Raw genomic sequence first — 12,911 nt, forward strand, 5'->3', positions numbered from 1 at the left:
CTGCTCGACCATAGCTACCACTGAGGGCCAAGTGCACAAGGAGTACTTGCCCAGTTGCTCATGATCCATACTAGGGGGCAGATTTACAAGCCCTTTGCGTGACTTTCGCGCCGCCGTTGCATCACTTTTGTGATGCAGACGCGGCATAAATGTTGTGGTCCATTTACAATGTGACGCATCTAGGGAGATGCGTTGCGTTGTAAAGCCCTGCGTCACATTATGCATGTGTCAGACATAATGTATACAGGGTGGGTGTTCCCACACAAAAAGCCATGTAGAACTGACGCAGTGAAATCTGCAAGATTTCACTGCGTCACTCTACGCCTTCACTGTGTCAAAATCCCTGCGCCTGCTTAGACCAGGCGTTACGAATGACGCAGGGCTTTTTGAATGGGACTCATCCATCTATTGTGGCGCATTGCTTGAGTTGAGTCACTTTCATGAGCAACTCCAGCAATGTGTCACTTTTGCACAAACAGATACGTCAGAATTTCTGACGCATCTGTTAATCCTTGCGCCATGGAGCACTGTATTGTAAATACAGCGCATCCATAGTGGTGCACAGACATTCGGCGCTAACGCAAGGAAACTGATCCATCAATGCAGATGCTTTAGTTCCTTGTAAATCTTCCCCTAGGTCAGGCCCCGGGACATTAGGAGTGAAGGGCCTCAACCCTCATAGTTGGGCCCAGTAACACCTGCATGCCCATGGTCCTCTGAAAAGGGTTCAGAGAAATCTGTAATATATATGCTAAAATGTGACTCTTATGAATATTTCTGTGTTTGGTTCCTATAAAGATCCAAATACCTTTTTGATGTTTAATTCACATAACGTGTCATATTGGCATGCAAATAAATTTTGATACTGAACTGTGACTTTTTATCGTTTACACGTGAGATGTAGCAGTTTTGGGAAAATAATCACTTTTGAAAAGTTTCTGGTGCTCTAAATAAACCAGTGCACAAAAATAATGCTAAATTTCCGCTGCGTTCTAAACAGGATTAAACAGGAGTAAAAAGCCTTGACTACATTAACACACATACAACAAATTTCCACCTCCTAATGTTTACCTACTCAGGGCCTGATTCATAAAGACACAAATCGAATTCAGTAGGTTTCCTTCTAAATTTCCGACATTTTGAAGACTCACATAGTTCTCATAAGCACTGTTGCACGTCGTTGGCATTTGTAACGTTGCACGATGTACCACAAGTGCCCAATAATTATTGATGCTGATTTAGTGTGTGAAAATATGCACATTTAAGTTTCTCTGCGCACTGAAACCCTTTTCCCTACACCTGAAGATAGGCTTCCTCTAGCCTTTTTATGAGCAACTTTACAAATATTTCTAGTGTGGGACAGGCCATTCAACATGTTTGTGAACACCCTCAAACACATACGTGAGAGGGCTTCACTGTATTGTGGTTGGCCATCGGCACCCAAAACTCACATTTTCCCATCTCAACTTTAAAGTTATTATAGTGTAAAATCCACCGACTGGCAGATTATCTGTAAAATAGGTGCACATTAAAATGCAAAAATTCCACAAAACGTATCAAGATATGGAAATAAGACGCTTTTTTGTAAGCACAGGGAGATACTCAAAAGCCTTTGTGGTCTCGTCCTTAGTCATTTTATCTTCAAATAAAATACAAATTGACTGTGAATTGAGAACTCTGTCACTGAAAGTAAAAAAGTTGTATTTTTGCAATGGATACTTTTATGATTATGCACTGTAATAAATTATTATTGATTACCCAGTCAGACCCAAGTCGTATTCATTACTTCTCATTTTCCGAGTTTAACCGAAGACTTGATTGTCTGCCACAGCTCACTTCACTGCTTCTTAATTTTAATTTGTTCCGATTGGTCACAGCAGTAGCACCTGGAGCAAGCGAAGAACTGGAGAAGCAGCATTCCGCGTGTCTCCTTGGCAACGAGAGACGTGGCCCCACGTGAGGTGATTAATGGCCTGCAGACTGCTGGAGAGGAGACCGTGGAAAGCATCATATTCTCAATACATAAGAGCTTATAACTCATAGAATTGCATACTCTATATATGCAACACACATAATTCGGGCATTTTGGTTTCTCTGTATTAAGCAATCGGTGACGAAAAACGTAAGGTAGAGGGCCCTCCTTACAAGACACGGCGAGGAGTCACTGGGATTCCTGTCCGACTATAGGCATGCAATTACTTCCTCTAATCTCCTCCCACAAATGACCCTCGGTTGTCATAACACCATGCTTTCTAAAAGCATTTGTTACACTGTTAAAAGCTTGCTAAGATTTAAAGCGCCTTTAACGGGAGACACCGTCAAACTCGGTCATTGCCAGATTCCATTGACTCGATAATGCACGTTACCGGTTTCGCAGTTATGTATTTATTTGTTTATGCCCGTGTTTTTATAAGCACGAAAGTGGCGTGGGACAATAGAGCGCTGTGCAGTGAAGATATCAAGCTGCTTAATTACTGCAGTCAAACATCGATACATATATAGAGAAAGTCACAAAACTGCAAAAATGTTATCATATATGCAAATAGCAATGGAATGGGCTTCAATGGTGACGGGTACAAAAAAACAAAGAGACTTGGCCGGAATGTAACAACGATACATGCATACGAAGGACAATTACAGAAATTATGAGCATATACAGCTGACAAGGGAATGGAGCTACACCAGGGACATATAGAAGATAGAAGGCCATAGCTGGATTGACAGATAAATGTTGGTTAGTCGAAACACAAAAGACAGAGATCAGAAATTATAAGGATGTCATAACAGGACATATTAGCTAAGAACAAGATAAAATCATCAATAAGAGAAGAGAAATAAGTATCAAAGGGAAGGGCAGCATGGTTGATGAAAGGGACAGACTAGGATGTACCCCATAAGTAATAATTGAGCCGAGAGGTTGATTAAAAACACAGACTTATCTTCTCTCATTCTTACTCATTGCAGTATATTTCCTATGAGGGCAAGTCTCACCCTGGAGACAGGCACCTACTTTGCTACACCACAAAAAAAATGCTCTGCCTCCTATGGTTACATAAGGGAACCCCGCCACTTACTCTCCTCTCCGTTTCCATCGGAGGTGGGTAACTTCTTCCCCAAAGTGCCTAGTGCAAAGCAGTTTGAGTGTGAGAAGTGCATGTAAGTGGGGTTTGCTTGGGAAAGTAGGATTTGAAAGAGGAAATGAAATGTGTTTATGTATTTGTGAGAGCAGCATTTCATTGATGGATGAGGGTGAGCCAGTGTATGAGTGAAAGTGGGAGGGTGTGTGAGAGAAATTAAGTCCTTTGAGAAAATGGTGAGAAAAGAAGGTTAGACTAGAGAATATATGTGAAAGTAAGATGTGAGAAAGGAGTGCATGCGATTTGATAGTGAGATGACAGTCAAAAAGAGTAGTGTGTTTGTGTTTCGTATCCTTAAACAACTATTAAATATCGCTAGTTTGTGGTGGCTCTTGGTGGATCGTCGGTTCACATGGTGCAGGAGAGTGGTGAAATGCTGTGAGGTTTGTGAAATAGTATCCAGCGGAACAAATTTACAAAAACATGGCAAATTTGTTCGAACAAGTGAAATGTTTCTGTGGGTGAATTTACCGATTTCGCATTTCAGTGAAGTGTTTTGCCCATCACTACTGCTGCCTTGCACAGTCAAATAGCGCAAGAAGCCATGCTCTCTCAAGCAATTAATAGATACACTGCTGCTCGCAACCTGGGTTTGATACATATTAACATCTGCAAGCAAGCTTCAGGAATGTAGACGTGGAACAAATAAATATTTGAAGATGGCTTCCTGTTGCAGATCGAGCATCTCTCGGTTCATGCGCTATTTGTCAATCTTTTTCTGTCACTGAAGAAGTCTGTCATTGTTTTCCGTCATGTGCCTAATTATGTAAAATAAAAGATACACTGTTATACTGTCTCTAAATAGATGCAATAAAAGCAAGTGTTCACTTCATATTCTTTATGGGACTCCAATCGCATAGTCGTGCAGCGGGTAGCTCCTAGAAAAGCACCACCCTGCAGCATGATTCCAAGTTTCAAAACCTGAGGCCACGCTGCTGGTAGCTGCGAGCCGCACGCGGCAATAGACCCTGCAATTCCAGGTGCTAAATAATACTCTCCATTCTGGCCCGGAAATACATGATAGCCATGAACTGGGAAGGTGATACTGGGCTGGAATGGGTAATTCAGGCCTGTAGCATCCCATCCAGGGACCTGGAAATTAGGGCGTTTGTAGCTAAATTGTCACAAGCTGGGGCATGGTAGTTGCAATAGTTCAACACAAGTGTTGCAAAAAAAAAAAAGTGGAATAAGAAGAAGTACACAAAATAAACAAGGTCTCTGTAAAAGATTTGACAGGCTAATTGCCAAATGCCCTAATTGAATAGTAACCCACAAGAGCGTAGGCTGGTGTACATTTCGGCCACAGCATCTCATTGCAAACATTCACAAACATCAGGCCACTAACATCCACTATGAGTTTGTTTTTACAATAGTGGGCCATTTTTATTTTTTACTTATGTGATGAGTAGTTGTAATTTATTTTTTATTGTATTTTTTGTGTTTCATTAGTTGATTTTGGCTTCCGAATGGCAGTATTTCTGTTTATAATATGATATGTTTTGATGTGCATAAATATACATGCTTTAAACTCTTGTGGTAACTCACCAAAGCTTGCAAGTTGTATGTTCCTTTCGGAAGCATGCACGCCTTGCTGGTGAGGTTTTGAGCCTTAGATTGGACTTTTTATACTTTTTTTGTAGCTAATTGCATATCTGTTTGGCACTTTATTGCAATGCCACTTGTATGTATCTTTATTTACGATTCTTCTTTTTCTGATTAAATACTTTAAGTAGCTTTTAAACTGTTATCAATCCAATTTGTGATCAGCTGCACTTTAATAAATTCCGCTATGGTTTCATGCGCATGTTGTTTGTTAGATTTCATGATGCATGTTGTGTGTTGCAACATACAACATGTCGCATTCCACTTGGAATACGTTCCATGTTGCACTGAACTATATAAAAATGTTGCAGCATTTTTCACTGCATGTTGTCTGTTAAACGGAGGATGTTACTTGTTATGTGGGATATCTTTATGTTGCATGTACCTCATTACACTTCATGTTGCCTATCATTTTACAACCTTCACCTTTCTTACTTGCTTTTGTGCTACTTTTTAGGTCGAGCCTAGCATTGCAGCGCGTGGGCTGCTTGCTTTGCGAGGCATGCAGTATTCAGTATAGCATAGAAGCTTCTTGGAAGCTCTGCCCACTCTCCGCCCATCTTTTTCATTGGCTTAGGTCCTAAATGCTGCCTTCCAATTGGTTTTAGGCTTGTTAGTCCCTCCTCATGACAGCCATGTCATCATTAGTATCCTTCCATGGCTACTGGCCCCTTTACTCCAAATACTATTTTCTTCCCTGTCTCCCCCCTGCCTCCTCCAGCAGTTTGTGACTTCTCAGAACCCCCACCCCCCCAACTCCCTTTCGAGCCATCTCACCATCTCACCTGCCCGCACTCCCATTTCAATGCAATAGGTCTCGCGTAAATGGGAGTCCTATTGCATTGCAAATGCTTGTTTTTTTTTTTGTCCCAGCACGAAGAAAAGAACAGCTGCTGCCTACTTCCGGGTCAGGGGAAATAGAAATAGCACAAGCAAACTGTTTGTATCAGTCATCTATTTCCTGGACAAGGAGCAAAGTCGCTCTAGCGCTCTCTTCTCTCTCTCTATCGTTATTCTCGATTTTGCCCTCCTCCTCGAGCAACCTATTCGAATACCAAAGGGCTGAACAGTAACCCGATCAGAGGGCCACCTGAACCCACTGTCTGTAGTGTGCCGGACGTGGCGGAGTTTTTCATGTGTACGTGAATGTCCACGTGATGCTAGTGCTGTTGTATTACTGCCAGTATCCTGTGATGGGAAGAAACGGCTGCTGTAATCATGACCCAGGTGAAGAAGGGAGACTTGGAGAACAGGAAGGAGAAGGAGCGAGACACAGAGCAGCGCGTTGGAGTGAAGAGCCCAATTGTGCCGGCCGTTGTGCAGGAGTCTATGCAAGAGGTGAGCACAGTCCTGTGTACCTAAAGTGCAAGCCCCACCGAGAGAGTGTGATCCCAGTTTACTTTAGCATTCTTTTATGCAAATTTGTGCTGTTACATGTATGGCTTCTTTTCAAAATCACACGGTATAGTGGAGTGCCATCTTCTCATAAGCTTGAGGTTTAAAATCCCAGAGTTTCTATAAAGAAGAGTGGCTGTAACCTGTGCTTAAACAAGCAGGTACTGTTCGGTACCGAGTATTTGCAATTCTTTAATTAGGGCGGGAGAATACCTGCACTTCTCAGCACTGCATCGATACATTTAATTAATGAGAGTGCCAGCACTTCTCAGGAGCAAAGAGATACTCTGAAGAGTAGATGCCCACACTCCGATATTTCCATTTAAAGCATTGGATTGTATAAATGTTGAAGCAGGTTTTGACTGTCAAAAAGGAGAACAGGATCTAACCCTGAGCATATGTAGATATGCGAGATAATCTCTCTCTGGTGCCAATAAATATTTAGATGATATCCTATTTTTTTCAGATGAATCAGAAGAATTGCTTCTTTATACAGTACACGCATAGCATTCGTAAGTTCACAAAACCTTGTGGAAAGAAGGTGACAGACCTCTTAGCCTGGATTATATTTTCAGAAACACAAGGATGCCCTAATGGGTCCTGATGGATGTTATACAACAACAACAATAATCATACTCGTCAGAGTAATTGTAACCTGCCCCTTCACCCCTGACTTTTGGCCTTCAATGAGGCTTGTTAATGTCATGAAGAATGCTTTGTCAGATGGCCCTTCATAGCTCTTAGTGTGTGGGGCTAGCAAGCAGCATAGTTTCAGATCTATTTGTCCTATCTAGAGGTGGGAGAACCTCAGAAGTAATGCCCTTGACGAGAATGATTAGACTAAAGATAATGAAGATTACCAGTAAATCATTAGGGCAGTAAGGATTGTCTTTAATTTGTGGCCATTGCTGCGAATAAAGGAGCTCCACATTTTTATTCACAAATCTCAATTTTGCCTTAAATAGTTTTTGCAGTTGCTGAGCACAGACAAAAAGATTCCACACAGCAGACATCCTGAAACCAAAAACACCTATAAAAATGTGTTGTCTCGGTTATAATCTGAGCTGTTGTTTCTTTTACAAGTGTCCCCTGGCAAAATATTAGCTGGCATGGCGCTGTACAGCCTAGCCCTTGCACTCTCACCTGAGCCTCTTCTCAAATGCCAGCTTTTTTATTGAGAATGTTAGACCGGACAGCCTTAGGGTGGTCTTTTCCTCAACTTTTTGCCTGCCTTCCTTCATTTTTCTGATCTTGTTTCACTGATATTAGGACCCTACACTTTACCACTGCTTACCAATGCTAAAGTGCTTGTGCTCCCTCCCCTCCTAAACATGATAATATTGGTTTATCCCCAGTTGGCATATTTAATTTACTTATAAGTCCCTAGTAAAGTGGTAACCCTGTACCAGGGCATGCAAATTAAATGCTACAAGTGGGCATGCAGTACTGATTGTGCCACCCACTTAAGTAGGCCTCAAGGCTCTGTGCATACATGTTAGGGCCCGATGGCACCATGTTCAGACGTTATGTCTCCTGGCTACACTTCAGGTCTGGTCAAGGATTCAGCGGTGTGTGCACACGTGTCCAACCTCCACGAAACACTATACAGGAATCTTTGGTGGTGTCCGATTTCAAGAGGAATATTGACTCTAGAGCATTTTAGATGCCACAAAGCACTCTGGGTTACATTCCAGGCAGTTCCCCAAAGCAGGGCTTCAAGCACTATGTTTGAGTTCCGCCTGTGCTCAGATCCTGCAATAATTAAACATCAACTTTGAAACGCATACCGGACGGGCCATATGTTCACGTCTTTAGGCAGCACGCTGATCCATTTCTAAACATGACTGTAAAAACCATTAAGAACAAGCATTTGCAATGCAATAGGTCTCGCATTTACACGAGTTTGAGCAATGCCTTTTATTTTGTTTTCATTTTTAAAACATAAATAAAAGGCATTGTCATTTACAATGCCAATAGCTTAAACTCACGTAAATGCGAGACCTAGTGCATTGCATTTCGTGTACGTTTATACCATTTTACTTTTTTTTTGCTTTGAATTATTTCAGTGTGCTTTTTATTGCATTACTCCTTAATGGTTGACCTGATTTAAGAAAGATTCTCTTATTTTTCTTTTCTTGAGAAGCCTAACTAATAATAACAAAAGAATCGCTACATTTTCTAGCCGACATTTGGAGTTATTATAGTTGCGACCTTGGTTTTTGAACCACGCCAATTTAATCCTAACATCGGCTAATAAGGTTATGCTAACACGGGTATTTGGAATACAATTTGTAACAAGGTTATGCTAATAAGGGCATACAGAATTCAGTTGGTAATAAAATTATGCAAATACAATTGGTAATTCGGTTATGCAGAATACAATTGTGAATAAAAGTAAATCAATATAAACCATTACATGGCATGCTGAAGATTGTAGACAATGTTGGTATTACTTAAACTGAAGAATTAAGAAAAAGGTAATAAAGGCTAATGGCTCATAAGAAGCATCACTGATAGAGATGAGTCTGACACAAATACAATAAGACTTGGCAAACTCAGTAGGTTTGACCTTTGCATCAGAAGTACGCATGCTGGACAAACCTCTGGCGCATTAACTTTGGCTATTCTTGTTTTTGTACTGGGGAGCAATCTTAGACAAAAGTAGCTAAGAAATGGATGATTGAAAAAAATTTGCTGTTATAATAAATTTGGCATTTATTGTTTAGACACTCTTGTCAGTGTTTTTTCTCTTAACCGCTCCAGGACCACTTGCCAACTGATCATAAACTGCTACTAACCCTCTCACTGATTCATTTCTAATGAAAAATAGTCCCTCATGGATTCCACTAGAGGCAGAAACACACACCCAAAAAGCCCACTGAAATACAGTGAGCATAAAATTCTCCTGTACGCCAACCCAAGATGAGATTGACAAGGAATCAAGCCAACAGCTGTAGTATCCAGAGCAAAAGAAGACGGTGGCTTATGGAGGCTGACTCAAAGCCCCTTAAAGTAAATATGCAATGTGTTTAACATGAATTGTAGAAGTGCCATACACATCACATCAAATCAAAAAGCAAGCACTTATACTTAAGGACTTGAGCAGCATTGAGTGTCTTTGAGGTGTAAATTGATCCAAAGAGTATTTTGTGTGTAAATAACACCTACCATTATTTTTCAAGGACACGGTATAAGCATATTTAGTAAAATATAGAGGCAATATGATTTCAAAATTGTTCCGTAATGATTCTTCCTTGTGGTAAGTTCTAGGAATGGGCTTGGTTCCTTATTCATTTACATACCCTCTGTTTCCGGATCATTGGATTCTGTCACGTCTGTATTCAATGTCAAAAGATTTCTTCCTACATAAGAAAGATGTAGCATCATATTTGTATCGCTCTAAGAACTAGATAGAAGGGAATATACTAATGACCAGTTTGTGAAAAGCTCACATTTCTCCTAATGATACTTGCCTTCCTCCTTCAACAAGATAACCCCCCAGGATCTGAATGCAGGGCATATTCCTACAGTGCTGCAACATCGTAAACCACTGGGTTAGATGAAGGTGATCGCGTCGGTGGCCATGGTGCCTGGAGGGGATCCATCCTGGTCGACCCCATAGGAAATAGAAGTACCATGGTGGCAGCATAGAGGGTCCCGAACGGGGCAACCCTTGGTCTGATCGTGCCCCCTTGTTACATGGGGAGCGGCGGGACCGATTGGGATCGAAAGTATCTGAAGGGTACTACCACAGCATTCGCTGGCTCAGTGGACACTAGACTGGACCTGCCTTATCTTCCCCTGCTCCAGCACATGGAACAAATCAATGCTGCTCAATAGATTTGGGGGGCCTTTTAGCCGGCCTCACCCCGAATGGTGCCCATTGCGGTCCTGTTGCACTTTACCTGGTTGGGGACCCGGCAGTGGTGACTAGGGGCCCGGCATGGGGAAGCATGATCCCAGTGATGCAAAACTAATATATAACTAGGACGCCGACTGATGCAGAATCGGGGAGCGACTTGCCCAGTAGTGAAGTCACATAGTCTGACTCAGATCTGGATGTTAAGACACTACTGACAGAGATGCAACACAGCCTATGTACTATTGTTATGATTACTTACTGGAAATCCTCATTACTCTTAGTCCTACTCGTCCTTGACCCAGTCATAACACATGAGGTATATTCCACTGCTAGAAAACGAAACAGGAAATGCTTTTTTTTGGCTCAACCCTCCTGTCAGGGAATATAATAGCGCAAAGCATTTCCTGACATACCAAGTACAACAAAGGCCTGACACATGCAGGGTGGATGGGAAACATGACTGGGTCGAGGACGAGTAGGACTAAGAGTAATGAGGATTACCATTAGTAATCAGGACATTACCTCTACGTCCCTCGTCCTCGACCCAGTCATAACACATGAGGCATACCAAAGCAAACACCCAAGTGAAGGCCTTTGGAACACTGAGAGAAAACAAATCAGGCAGCACATAGGAGATAAGCGCACCACAGTGAAACATTTAATGGCATGACAGAATCAACGGGAGCAACAGGCTTCACTGCACGCAAAACACCACACCCAAAATTCAAACATTCATTCAGAGCGCAATTCAACTTGTAATGCCTTCAGAAAGGTAGACTCAAAAGCCCAAGTCCCTGCGTGACAGATCTCATGCAAAGACAACTCATGAAAGGCAGTCGAGGAAGCTGAGACACCCCTCGTGGAACGGGCCTGCACACCTAAAGGACAAGGCAAACCAGAGTCTTGATAAGCCAAGGAAATAACGGACTTGATCCAATGACCCAGGGTAAGCCGAGAGGCAGCCTTCCCACCGCAAGCCAGCCCAAAAGTCACAAACAGACTGTCAGAAGAGCAAAAAGCCACTGACCGGTCCACATACACGGTCAAAGCATGCTTAATCAAGAGTGGGCAACAACTGATCTTCAGGTGAAGGATAAAAAGAAGGTAAGACCAACTTCTGAGAAGCATGACTCTTAGAATGCACTTCAGGCAGAAAACCAGTATCCAAACGTAAAATGACAGCGTTGTCCACAAACCTCAAAAAGGGTGGGGAACAACGCAAAGCAGAAAAATCACCAAACCTCCGAGCCGAGGTGACAGACACCAGAAAAGCCACCTTAAAAGACAAGGATTTGAGATCAACAGATAACAAAGATTTAAAAGGAGAGGACTGCAGAGCATGCAGGACCAGAGAAAGATCCCACACTGGCACGAAGAACGAACAACAGGAGAGGAGAGAGAAAAGATCTGGAACAACCGAGACTCCAACAGCCCGCCTGAAAAAGGGCAAGGAATCTGGATCTCAGAAAGCCTCAACAGCCGCCCACTGGCCCCGGAGGCTCAGAGAAAGTATAACCCGTACGGAACCCGTCCAATAAGAACTGTAGAATCTCAGGGACAGAGCAAGAAGTAGAGTACAGACCACGACCAGCACACCAGGAGTTGAAAGAAGACCAATGTTCAGAATAAGAAGACAAAGTAGACCTCCAACAATGACTACAGATGCAGGATCCGTGAAGGAGGCAGGAACACCTTGCCCAGAATAGAATAGAAATCTGCCCTTATAAACGACCTCCGGGTGGCAGCAAGAAGATAGCATTTCAGAAAATTCAGGAGAAAGGCGTGCCTTCTTGCGTACAAACTGTCAAATCCAGATGCTGAGACATCACCTGAGCAGAAGGGGCCTGCAGAAGCCAGTAGTCCAGGTAGGGAAACACAGACACCCCCAGGAGGTGAATGTGAGCCACAAGGGAAGCCCCCACCTTGGTAAAGAACCTGGGAGATGAACGCAGACTGAAAGGGAGGACACAAAATTGCCAATGATGGCCCTTCAGGCAAAACCTCAGAAACCGCTGGAACCCCAAGGCCACAGGAACATGCAGATACGCATCTTGAAGATCTAAGGTTGACATCCCCCAGCCAGACTGAATCAACGGCATCACAAGCTGTAGGGTCTCCATCTTGAAGGGAATCTTCCTGAAAAACTCGTTCAGAGGCCTGAGATTTATCCTGATCCGGAAGCAACCCATGGCTTTCGGCACAAGAAAGATGACAGAATACGTCCCTTGACCCCACTCCGACCGGGGGAAGGGAAAGAAACTCGATCTGGTAACCCCGCTCCAGAACATCCAGGACCAACTGTTCCATCGTCGAGAGATGCCATGTCGCCAGAAATAGGTGTAACCTCCCACCAACCTTTGGTATCACCCCAGCAGGTTCTCAACGACAGGCAGCATAGTCAGAAATGCTGTTTACCAGGACCGTATCGGGAGGAGGCTTCTTCTGAAACTTCTGCTGGAAAAGGCAGTCGAAAAGACTTAGCTGTAGAAAAGAATGTCTCCTTACACCACTGTTGATGCCGGAGAACAAGGAATGTTTCCATTCATTGAACACCCTTTGTAACTTCTCCTCAAGGTCTTTACCAAAAAGACGAGGACCAGTAAACCAAAATCGCAAAAAAGCCATGGATCGTTGAGCCGCATCAGTGTTCCAACCTTTCAGCAATAAGTTACTCCTGGCAGCAATGGACGCACCACAGCACAAAACCGAAGCACAAACAGAGTCAAATGCAATGTCAGAGAGGAACTCAGGCTGAAATTCCATGGACTCCAACAACTCAGATCACTGACCACCTTCCTGCATAGTGGCGAACAAGGTCTGGAAGTTGGACAACAAAGATTGTGCGACATATGCACCGTACACTCCAGAACGGATGGGAGATGTGACCTGCATAGACCTTTTTCAAAGAAGAATTG

The sequence above is a fragment of the Triturus cristatus genome, chromosome 6 (genome assembly GCF_964204655.1).
Source record: "Triturus cristatus chromosome 6, aTriCri1.1, whole genome shotgun sequence".
In the NCBI taxonomy this organism is placed as follows: Eukaryota; Metazoa; Chordata; class Amphibia; order Caudata; family Salamandridae; genus Triturus; species Triturus cristatus.